Here is a 13004-nt window from a genome sequence, read left to right as displayed (position 1 = left end):
AACACTCCACCACCACCACCACCAACAACAACAACAACAACAAACATACAATAAAACCTAACCAACAAAAACAAATAAGAAAAAATAATAAACAAAATAACAAAATAATAACAACAATAATAATAACAATAATAATAATAATAATAATAATCCACATACTCTCAATTACTTCACATTTCTCTAACAATAGCTTCTTGTAACCTAATTAAAATGCCCATAATTAAACTCACAGCCTTGTATAACACCTACGCTTACACACGCACACACACACACACACACACACACACACACACACACACTCACACTCAGACTCTTTTCCTGTATTTCACACCTCGGTAAATACACACACACACACACACACACACACACACACACACACACACACACACACTCCATCCCACCACCTCAGAACCAAACCCAATGCCTCCTATCCCCAACCTCCTTTGTCATATTCAAACTCCATAGCACAAAACATTCTCATCAAAATCCAAGTTATGTTTCATCTCTGGGGCGTTTCGATGCTGGATGGACTCTGCACATCCGAGTATATCCGTCTCGTAAGCTCGGGCGTAGGGTGGGTGTGATCGGGTAAGAGACTGGGCTACGGGGATGTGCTAAGATGCGCGCGGCCTCAGTGCTCATCTCTGTCGCATTGGCCCTTGAGTCTGTGGTGGGTGAGAGGTGATTTGAGACACACACAGAGACCCTAATTTTTTTTTTATGTTGTTGTTGTTGTTACTTGTTCTCCTTTACATTTTTTTCCTTTTACTTTATTTTATTTTCCTTTTTCGTCTTCTTTTCCTTTCCTTTCTGTCCGCTCTCCTGTATATTTTTTTCCTTTTCTTTCTTTTCTTTTCTTTTCCTTTTCCTTTCCTTTCTGCCCTGCCATTATTTTTATCCTGTCAACTCTACCTATTAATTTATTTTCCTAACATACATACTCTCTTTTTCATTCTGTATTTCTCCTTCCTTTGACTTAAACACACACACACCCACACACACACACACACACACACACACAGACAGATCCATATATTTTTTCCTACCACCCAGTTTTATCTATGTATATTCTTCTTCTAACTCCCTGCCTTCCTTCACCTGTAATTCTCCTTCTTATATCTTAAACACACACACCCATACACAGACCCTTATATTTTTTCCTATCACCCAGTTTTATCTATGTATATTTTTCGTCTAACTCCCTGCCTTCCTTCACCTGTGTTTCCCCTTCCTGTGACTTCAACACCTCTCTGACTAAAGCTAATCCACTCTATTTGGTAACGTCTGTGACCCTGTTGTGACTGAAGCAAGTTGAGGTTTTTTTGTTTGTTTGTTTTTCTTTGGCTTGCCCCCATTGTTTTAAACACACACACACACACACACACACACACAGTCCTTACTTCACATTCAACTTCTCGTAATCCTGCATTTTGATATTTCTACAAAATGTTGACAAACAAATGCGATATTTCTCAAAAGCAAACATTCTGGGAGGCGCTGGTTTTACAGGAAATGGAATTACCAACACTAGAACAAAGAAGAGAAAGGGGAGACCTAATACAAATCTACAAATTATCGAGCAAAATGGAGGTAGACAACGAGGAGTTAAAACTAAAAGAAGAAATTACCACCAGGAACACAAGAGGACACAGTAAAAAATTTGGTGTGTGGGCGCAGTGTTGTCGAGGATGCGGGTTCAAATCCCGCCCGCCACTACAACCTGACCACAACCAGTCACCGCCGAGTGCCCTCAGACTATCCATTTGCTGTCCTGTCAACTCGAACTCTAGACTAACCCGGTAGCAGCGACGGGGCTAATTTTTGCCATGATATAAACCCCCCAAAATAAATGATGCATAAACTGATCACAAATGCATTGACAGGTATATATTATGAAATGGTTTGCGTGAGTGATGTTTTTTCCTCATAAATTCGCTTCGAACTCTAGATTAACCCGGTAGCAGCGACGGGCCTAACTTTTGCCATGATATAAACCCCCCAAAATAAATGATGCTTAAACTGATCACAAATGCACTGATAGGTATATATTTTGAAATGGTTTGCATGAGTGATGTTTTTTCCTCATAAATTCGCTTCGAGGGCCCTTTAAGAAACATGATCCCCGCAGCTACCGGGTTAACTATAATGAGGATAAAATATGAGCTCTGGGGGACAGCGTGAGGCAAGCAAGATGGTGCCACTTAAAACACTTGCCTGTGCCATAATGGGCTGGGGCCGACCACCAGGCCCCGCCAAGAAAGCCTACTGGCACCATGGGCTAGATGAAAAAAAAAATAAAATAAAATAAATAAATAAAATATAAATAAAATCCAGTCTTCACTATCATCCACAGGGTCAAGAGGCAATGAGACAGAGATGAGCACTGAGGCAACGCAGACCTACAGCATATTCCCCTAATCTTGCCTATACCTTATTCTATGTATAATCACACACACACACACACACACACACACACACACTCCCCCCAATACACACACACACACACACACACACACCACTATCCCGAACCCCTTCAAAACATACACTCCAGACCACACCAAAACACACACGACACCCATACGATAACTTCCACACACACACACACACACACACGCACACTACACTTCCCTTCCCTACACAGACACACACACACACACACACGCAAACCTCCATCACTATCCCAAACCCCTTCAAAACACACACTCCAGACCACACCAAAACACACACCACACCCCCATATGATACCTCACCCCCATCCATCCTTCACCACACACCCCACACACCCTCAAACTCTCATGTCTTTACCATCGTCTTCGCTAACAGGCCCCATCTTCAACCCCGCGCTATGCTGCTTCTTCATCTCCAGCTGTTTGACCCTCGTGTACGCCATGGAGCCAGCGAGCACGGTCCAGTTACTCAGCCACCACAGCCCAGTTTTGTGCTCCACGTACCACCAGGTTGCTAGGACAGTCTGGGTGCAGGCTTTCGCTGTCCCGCTGATGGTGTGTGTGAGTGGCGATGTGACCTGCGGAAGGGAGAGAAGTATGTTAATAGGTTGTGGTACTGTGGTGTTAATGAGGTGTGATTGTGTTGTGGTGATTAAGCCCTTCTCCACTCACCTGAAACTGACCTGAACCCTAACCTAACCTAACCTTAAGTCTAACCTAACCTAACCTAACCAAATCTTAACTCAAGTCTCTAACCTAACCTAACCTAATCCCATCCTAACCTAACCTAAACTCAACTCAAGTCTCTAACCTAACCTAACCTAACCCAACCTAATCCTATCCTAGCCTTAACTCGTCTAACCTAACCTATCCTATCCTAACCTAACCTAATCTAAACTAACCTAAACTCAAGTCTCTAACCTAACCTAATCCTATCCTAACCTAACCTAACCTAACCTGACCCCCTTCCAAACCCCACATCAACCCACCTGTATCTGAAGGCCCGTCACGTAACCCACACCGAACCCAAAGATCCCGCCCAGCACCATGAGGCCCCAGAAGGTGTAGGGGTCCTTGGCGGAGGGGGTGGCGGCGGAGGCTGTGAGGGCGTGCAGTACTGCCCAGGGCCCTCACCGCTGACCAGGATGAGGGGCATGAAGAGGAGGGACGCCAGCACATTGTTGTAGTAGGAGAGCTTCCACACGGAGCCTTCAAGCGCTGGCAGGACCTGGGGGCGAGGGAGGTGGGGGGGTTTTTTGGTCGTTTTGTTTTGTTTTTGTTTTTTGTTTTTGTTTTTGTAAGTAAGGCAGGGTGGGTAGGGAAGGGTAGATCTGTTAGTAAGAAAGGGAGGGGATGGAAGGGGTGTTTAGGACATCTGTTAGCAAGAAAGGAGGGGATGGAAGGGGTGTTTAGGGTAGTGAGGTAAGTTAGGGAGAAGCAAAGGGTGGGTAGAAGGTACATCTGTTAGTAGAAAAGGGGAGGATGTAAGGGTTGTTTAGGTTGATAGGGTAAGTTTAGGGAGCGCCAGGGTGGGTAGGGAAGGGTAGATCTGTTAGTAAGAAAGGGAGGGGATGGAAGGGGTGTTTAGGGTGATAGGGTAAGGTTAGGGAGAGCAAGGGTGGGTAGGGAAGGGTACATCTGTTAGTAAGAAAGGGAGGGGATGGAAGGGGTGTTTAGGGTGATAGGGTAAGGTTAGGGAGAGCAAGGGTGGGTAGGGAAGGTACATCTGTTAGCAAGAAAAGGAGGGATGGAAGGGGTGTTTAGGGTGGTGGAGGGATGGAAGGCAAGGGTGGGTAGGGAAGGGTACATCTGTTAGCAAGAAACGGAAGGGATGGAAGGGGTTGGAGGCACTGGGAGGCGAGGTTGTAAAAATAAATACCAAAAGAAAATCTAGCGAGAGAGAATGAGGGAGGGAAGGAAGGAGGACATGAAGAACAGAGAGGACAAGCAAGCAAAGGGCACCAGGTCATGAAATTAAGAACTATAAGGACACTAGGGACAGAGAGGATAGATCAGATCAGGCGTGGTCCCGGATAAGCCTTTGCAACAGCTCCCGGATTTTGTTTTCACTCAATGTCAATCATGCTTAAACTCTTATTTTCTTTTTCAACATTCACTTGACATATAGTTTTTTTTTCCACTGGTTTTGCACTTGTGTCTTAGAGGGAAGGATAGAGGGTGTGCCGTGGAGGACTTGAATGGGCTGGAAACGGAAGTAAAAATAGAGACAGGACATTACAAAAACAGCCCCGTTCCTGTACTATACCACAACTCGGCAAACACGCACTTACCCTCTTTGTAAAAATTGCATTCAGGGACACGAACATGGACGCCAGGACTCCAAACACAATTCCAATCAGCGACAGCGATCCTGCGAATGGAAAACACAACAACACCTAAGAAAAGAAAACAAACACAGGCGCTGCCCTACTTACGAACGTGATCTCAGTTAATCGCAAGTTGACCTCAGTTCCTTGGTGTATGTGAAATGGTGCATACTTAACAATAACAGATGGCGCCACTATAAATACTTGCCGACTACCATCCAGGCCCCTCAAGAAAGCCTACCAGCGATATGGGCATACACGTAAATAAAAGAAATATAAAAAAAACAATACCACACACACACACACACACACACACACACACACACACACACACACACACACACACACACACACACACACACACACACACAAACTATACATAATCACAGAAGAAGAAAAAAGACAACAACCAAGATATAACAATCCCACACAGAAATGGACATGGAAGAAAGGAAGAAAGGAAAAGAAGAAAAAAAGAAAATGAGAAACAAGAAAAGAAACTGTGAAATTGAAGACCTGGGAAGAAGGAACGCCAGAGAGGGGGAGAACGTACCATCGTCAGGAGAAGGAAGGAAGAGAAGAAAAAAAAGGAAATTAGAAAGAAGAAATATATAGAAAACAAACTGGAAAATTGAAGATATGAAGACAGTGTTTGAAGAAAGACCTGGGAAAGATGAACACCAGGGAGGAGAAGGAGGAGGAGGAGGAGGAAAAGGAAATCGTTCACCAAATAACAAAAAGAGGAGGAGGAAGAAGGAGAAAAAGGAGGAAGAAGAGGAGGAGGAGGAGGAGGAAAAACAAAGGAAGAGGAGGAAGAAGAACAAAAACAAAGAAGAGGAGGAGGAGGAGGAGGAGAAGGAAATCGTTCACCAAATAACAAAAAGAGGAGGAGGAGGAAGGAGAAAAAGGAGGAAGAAGAGGAGGAGGAGGAAGAGAAGGAGGAATTCTGAACTCACCCGCCACACTCTCCTGGTCGACCCCAAGCCAGAAACCTCCAATAATGACGCCGCACGATACCAGGGCCGGAGTGGACGTCTTCTGGCCTAGGGGGTGAGGTTAGGTTAGGTTAGGTGAGGTTGTGACTCTCTCTCTCTCTCTCTCTCTCTCTCTCTCTCTCTCTCTCTGTTCTAAGTTTTGGGGCTAGGTTAAGTTAGGTTAGGTGAGGTTAGGTGTGATTCTCTCTCTCTCTCTCTCTCTCTCTCTCTCTCTCTCTCTCTCTCTCTCTCTCTCTCTCTCTCTCTCTCTCTCTGTTTTAAGTTTTGGGGCTAGGTTAGGTTAGGTTAGGTTACTCTGAGTTGTGATTCTCTCTCTCTCTCTCTCTCTCTCTCTCTCTCTCTCTCTCTCTCTCTCTCTCTCTCTCTCTCTCTCTCTCTCTCTCTCTCTCTGTTTTAAGTTTTGGGGCTAGGTTAAGTTAGGTTAGGTGAGGTTAGGTTGTGACTCTCTCTCTCTCTCTCTCTCTCTCTCTCTCTCTCTCTCTCTCTCTCTCTCTCTCTCTCTCTCTCTCTCTCTCTCTCTCACTCTCTCTCTCTCTCTCTCTTCCTCCTCTCTTCCCCTCCACTCACCCAGTGTAAGAATGCGTAAACAAAACATTGAAGACCGTCGAGAGAGACCGACCCACGTAGTAGAAAGCAACTCCGAGGTACTTGAGGCAGAAATTGTTTGTGGATATCATGGCCACGAAGATCACCGAGAGGGGCAACACCTGCGGAAAAGGGACGGCAGTGTTAGTGGTGGTGGTGGTGATAGTGGTGATGGTGGTAGTGGTGATGGTGGTGTTATTGTAGAAGGAGATAGAGGGGGAGATGGTACTGGTTGTAGTTGTATACGTTCCCGCACCGTGTCCAGGTTAACTGAGGGCAGGTGAGGACAGGTGAGGGAGGGAGGGAATGATAAAGGAGGGAGGAGGAGAGAGAGAGAGAGGAAGAGAGGAAGGAAAGGTAGAGAATAGAGGAGAAGATAGGGAGGATAAAGGAGAGAATAGGTGAGAAAAATGGGTTAGAATGAGAGAAATGATGATTGATACCAGTAAAAGGATATCCAGCACACCAATACCACATGGGAAACACTCCACTATCCACCACAGAGCCAGAGAAAGACCTGGGAGTGTATGTTACCAGGCTACCAGTGAAGGGATATCCAGCACACCAATACCACATGGGAAACACTCCACTATCCACCACAGAGGCAGAGAAAGACCTGGGAGTGTATGTTACCAGGCTACCAGGGAAGGGATATCCAGCACACCAATACCACATGGGAAACACTCCACTATCCACCACAGAGGCAGAGAAAGACCTGGGGGTGTATGTTACCAGGCTACCAGGGAAGGATATCAGCACCAATACCACATGGGAAACACTCCACTATCCACCACAGAGGCAGAGAAAGACCTGGGAGTGTATGTTACCAGGCTACCAGTGAAGGGATATCCAGCACACCAATACCACATGGGAAACACTCCACTATCCACCACAGAGGCAGAGAAAGACCTGGGGGTGTATGTTACCAGGCTACCAGGGAAGGCAAAATCCGTGCCAATCACAGCGGATGGGTTAACAAAACACCAAGCATGAAACAGACCCAGAAAACACCAATAGGACAAAATGGAATTATTAACACCCACAAACATGAAACATACACACACACACACACACCTTCTTCACAATCCCAGACTCAATGCGGCCAAGCTCTGGGAACGACAGCAAGTTAGGAGCGAATCTTGTGGCCTTGGAAGCGAGCAGACAGGACACGGCCGTCACCACACACTGGAACCAGGTGACAAACAGTGGGGCGTCGGTCTTCCCCATGCTGGCGCCTCCGAGCAATGCCTTGTTGACGAAGACCATGGAGATTGAGACCGTCCTGAGGGGGGAGAGAGAAGACGTAGGAGGAGGAGGAGGTGTTAGTGAGGGGTCATGATGTGATGGTGATAGTGGTGATGAAAATGTAGGTAGTGATGAAAGGATATGAATGTGATAATAGAACATGAAGGTCACAATAATAATAGGAATAAAGGACATTGAGACCAAGAAATCAGAGGCAAGTATCATAGAACAAGACACATATATAATTACAGAATGGGAAAGTATATGACAGAAGAGGGAAGGGAATGAGAGGAGGAGGAGGAGGAGGAGGAGGAGGAAGGAAAATGAATAGCTAAAATTTAAAGATGATACAGAAAGAGAAAATATAAGGAGGAGGAGGAGGAGGAGGAGGAAGGAGAAGAAGAAAGAAGGAAAATGAAAAGACCAAATTTAAAGATACAACAGAAAGAGAAAATATAAGAAGGAGGAGGAGGAAGAGGAGGAGGAGGAGGAGGAAGAAGGGAAACAATATAATGTGTTCTTAATTAAATTCCATCAGTCTTCTAAGGTCAGAATTACATGACACTTTCGATTCTCACATCAATTATTTCTAAAGGTCAAAGAGGGGGTCAGTTGGGTTCTAATGAGTGTTTCTTCAGGTTCACGGTACAGAGGAAGGGTCACACTACCACCAGGGTCATAAAACTACCCCTGGAAATGCCCACAACTCCTATGAAAGCCTTGTCAAATATGTGTTTCTTCAGGTTCACGGTACAGAGGAAGGGTCACATTACCACCAAGGTCATAAAACTACTCCTGGAAATGCCCACAACTCCTACGAAAGCCTTGTTAAATATGTGTTTCTTCAGGTTCAGGGTAAAGAGGAAGGGTCAAACTACCGCCAGGGTCATAAAACTACCCCTGGAAATGCCCACAACTCCTACGAAAGCCTTGTCAAATATGTTTCTTCAGGTCCACGGTACAAAGGAATGGTCAAACTACCGCTAGGGTCATAAAACTACCCCTGGAAATGCTCACAACCCCTACAAAAGCCTTGTCAAATGTGTGTTTCTTTAGGTTCATGGTACAGAGGAAGGGTCAAACTACCACCAGGGTCATAAAACTACCCCTGGAAACGGCCACAACTCCTACGAAAGCCTTGTCTTTTAATACGACCCTAAATGACCTTTGTCTATGTATTAGTAAGAAAACAATGGAGCAAGTAAAGAGTTGAAGTCCCTATAATCAAACATGTACATAAACGAATGAACAAGTGTAATACTCACCAATAGAGGGCGACGACAAACACAATTCGTACATATTTGACGAATAACGACTCATCTTGCTTCGGTTCCATCATGGTGCCTGGAAAAAATGAAGTAGCAGTAGTAGTAGTAGTAGTAGTAGTAGTAGTAGTAGTAGTAGTAGTACCCTATAGCAAAACCAAATTGTCGAGTCCCTTTGGGTGTTGGCTCCCGAGGGCCCATTCCTCCCCACTGGTCTGCCACACAGTCCCAACACCTATTTTTTCCTCTCATGTGTTACCTTTACCTTACATATGAGAGGAAGAGATAGGTGTTGAAACTGTGTCAGAGCAGAGGGAGAAAGGACCCCGTACCAGACTAGCCTAAACTAAATCATATTTGGAGGACTTTAGGAGTGCAGGATTTCTTATACATATGGCAGGGGTGTGGAGTCAGGTACTTTTGGCCGGCGTCGGACTCGGTAAAAATACCCCCCAACTCCGACTCCTTAACGTAATCATTTTTCATGTAATGCAGTTGTGAATTGTTTTTCTTTTACATTATCAGATGTTGTCTATATAGAGTACATGTAATTTGGACGTAAATACTTGTAAGAAAAAGACCTCAAGTGAGTCTACCAGCACTAAAGACAGCATCTGAAAAAAAAAAAAGATTTGCAATAGAGGGGGAGGGGCATGGGGGTCGGAGTCGGAGTCGCAACTTTAAAATTTCTCGGAGTCGGAGTCGGAAAATTTCAACTTCAACTCCACACCCCTGATATATGGTAAACAAGTATCTGAAGTAAGCTTAGGCAAAAAATAGCAGCAGTAGTAATAGTAGTAGTGGTATAATTAACACTAGCAATATAATAAGAAATAGTATCACAATATTACATCATAAGACTCTGAAATTGTACCAAGTGAATCTTTTCCAATAACACTTGCTTTAGGTAATGGTTTGCGTGCTCTGAATGATTCTGACATCCACTTTCTTTTTTTTACAATAATGGAAGCAGACCAATAGCAAAAAAAAATTAGTAATGAGAAAAAAAGAAAGCCTGCCAATATACAATCATCCCTCAAATAGTACGGTTTTGGTTTTTATGTGGGTTTTCGTAGAAGATTTTTTTAGGATTTTTTTATTTCTCGATGAGCCGTAAATTTTAAAATCCTAAAAAGATCTATGACAATCCGTATAAAACTGAAACCGAACTATTGGAAACCGTACTATTTGAGGGTCGACTGTATAGTTTCCATCAGAGCCGTGGAATGGGAGTGTGACCACCTTCATTACAGGTGCCGTGTTGTTACCAAGAGACTCCTCAATACTCAGATTGATTCTTACCTGGATGACCTTTCCCTAAGAGCCATGCTTGAGTAAAACGTCAGGCAAAGAACCAAAAGGTCTCGCCAATCAATGCGCCGGCCTATCCAAGCTCATCAAACAACAGAACATATTCCAGTAAGACATAGGCTGGAAAGTGCATTGGGAAATCATTTCATATGGTCAAGGATACAACAGTGTTTCTTGTGCTCTGGGTGCTATGAGATCCTAACAAATCCTCGAGCTAAAAAAAAACTATTATATCAGCATCAATTTGAATCTGGCATGGCTTTTTAGGTAACAACACAGAAGGTGGCCACAGTCTCGTATTCCACGGTTCTGGCTTTCATGTTAGGACCAGCATTCAGCCACCAGGTCACTAGGGGGTCAAGGGAGCGACGCCACCACGTTTCTATATTTCATCTCATTGGGCGACTCCGGCGTTACACCAGCCCAAAGAATGTTCACGCTGCTAACAAGGGGGCAAGACCACCCTCAACCCGGTAGCTGCAGGGATCATGTTTCTTAATGGTCCCTCTAAGCAAGAAAAATGAGAAAAAGTCATCACTCACACAAACCATTTCATAATATGTATCAACGCATTTGTGATCAGTTTATGTATCATCTATTTTGGGGGGTTAAAATCATGGCACAAATTTGGCCCGTCGCTGCTACCGGGTTAAGGGAACTAAGACAGATGAAAAGAGTGTTCCAAATAGCCAATATATTAAGTGTTCCAACCATTAACACCGGAAGAAATTAAAGACAGAAAAAGTTATATCACAAAAATCTGGAGCAGAAGAAAAACGAAAATTCACCAAGACTAAAAGACACAACAACCCCAATCAACAATCAAGAAACAAGAATAAGGACCATAAGTGGGAGCCGTCGCAAAGGCAATCCCACGCTTACTACTGGACTGGACTGGACTGGTTCACATGGAGGCTGGTCAGGGACTCCCTCAACTACTGGGAGAGGCAAAAACACCTCAGGCTGTATTCTCTGCAGCGATGAAGAGAGCGCTACATTGCTATTTACGTCTGGAAAATCCTTAAGGGCATGGTACCAAATCCAACACACAACGAGAAGGGTGGCATAGAAGGCCAACACCACCCAAGGTTTGGAAGGTCTTGCACAAGGAGGTCACTGAACTGCCACTCTCAGAGGATCCAGACAATACAGGCATAAAAAAATACTGCTCCCCAGTGTGGGATCCTTACACACACAGAAACATTGATAGGTTAGAACAAATCAACACCAAGGCGGCAAGGTTCATTACAAACGATTACACTCCAACGCCTGGAATTACAACATGGATCACACAACAGATAAACATGGACCCTCTTCACATACATAGACAAGCACACAGACTTACACTTATGTACAAGATCACAAACACTCACATTGACATTGACCCACAAACATACTTACACAACGCAAACAGTCAACGTACTCGTAACACACACATCCATAAATACCAAACATATCACACTAACACTGACGCACATGAGCACTCATACTTTCCACGCACCATACGTGACTGGAACTGCCTCCCTTAACAGATTTTAGACTGCGGTACAATAGACTTATTCAGAAAACAAACACACACTCACATGTCACCACAACACACCAACACTAACAATTACACTTGATTCACTTCCCTCCCCTGCACACCCGGCTCCCTCGTCCCCCCAACAGCCAACACATATATGCGTGTTATGCACCTGTCTGGTTGCCCTGCGCGTGTGTCCAGATCCAGATCTGTGCTGGACCCAGGCTGTTCAACTGTCTGCCAAGGGACATCAGAGACCTGAACGGTGCCAGGAAACTTCCAACGATATATACCAAATGAGCCTCCAGTCCCACACGGCCCGCCTTCAAGAGGAGCAGCGGCCAACTCCATCATCGACCAGCTGCAACCCAGGTTCAGGTTCAGGTAGATAGCGGAAGTCTTGCCTTTGGATCGGCACTTCCTGATGTTGTCTTGATATTGTGGTCTTGTGGTCTGAGTCTGGGTCTTATTTATAATTTAGCTTCACTATATTGATTTTATTTTTTCTCTCGTATTTCCCAGAATTTAAAGATCGTTCTTTTACTTTGTTCAATCTCTTGTTCATCAAAAAGGAGTCTTCCCATTATATTTTCCTCGTTCTCGTCAACCCTTAAAGATGGAGCAGAGGTGTGGGGGCGGCGGGTCCCCAGACTGGCCGTGCTGAAGACACCTAAATCTACCTACGACAACTACGACTGATGAAGTACTGCAAGAGAACAGGTGCATCTTGGAAACTTCTACAACGAGGTCTTCTGCACAGGAGGGGGCAAGACCACCCTTGAGGGGACTAAGACAAATGAAAAATATACTTGACATGTCTTGGGCCGGGTGACATACAAGCAAATCAGGCCTTAATACTCCTAAACTACAATACAAACAACCATGAAATCTCACCTGTATTATCACCTGGGCTGCCTCTAAGTGGTGACCTGGCTGGCTGGGTCCTGGGAGGCGAGTGGGAGGAGAAAAAGGTAAAAATGTGAAGAAATGTCACCGCCCGGCAGCCTCCTCCGTCCCTTCGCCCTGTTTGTTTACGTCAACTAACTGTCCGATACCGTGATTTTGGCGTGATTTTAGTATTTGTATTATTATTTTAGCTTTTTATTGTTGATTATGAGGTACTAAGGTCTCGTTTTGATAGTTTATTCATCTCCTGTATTCTTGTATCCGTATATATGCGCAAATTTGTATGTTATATATTATATTGTCTATCGCTGCCATATTATCGTACTCAAGGCATAGTATTTACCAGTTTCTGACGCATAACTATAGCCAAGAAACATCAGGTATTAACTATTTTAACGATG

At 44.5% G+C, this 13004-nt stretch overlaps 1 pseudogene; it reads right to left on the bottom strand.

Annotated features, from left to right (window-relative positions):
* Window positions 1–336: 336 nt before the first annotated feature.
* LOC126990400 (GDP-fucose transporter 1-like) lies at window positions 337–12749 on the bottom strand (annotated as a pseudogene).
* Window positions 12750–13004: the final 255 nt, after the last annotated feature.

This window comes from Eriocheir sinensis, unplaced genomic scaffold, assembly GCF_024679095.1.
Source record: "Eriocheir sinensis breed Jianghai 21 unplaced genomic scaffold, ASM2467909v1 Scaffold1616, whole genome shotgun sequence".
NCBI lineage: Eukaryota > Metazoa > Arthropoda > Malacostraca > Decapoda > Varunidae > Eriocheir > Eriocheir sinensis.
The sequence above is the reverse complement of the archived record's forward strand: the minus strand, read 5'-3'. Positions and strand labels throughout refer to the sequence as shown.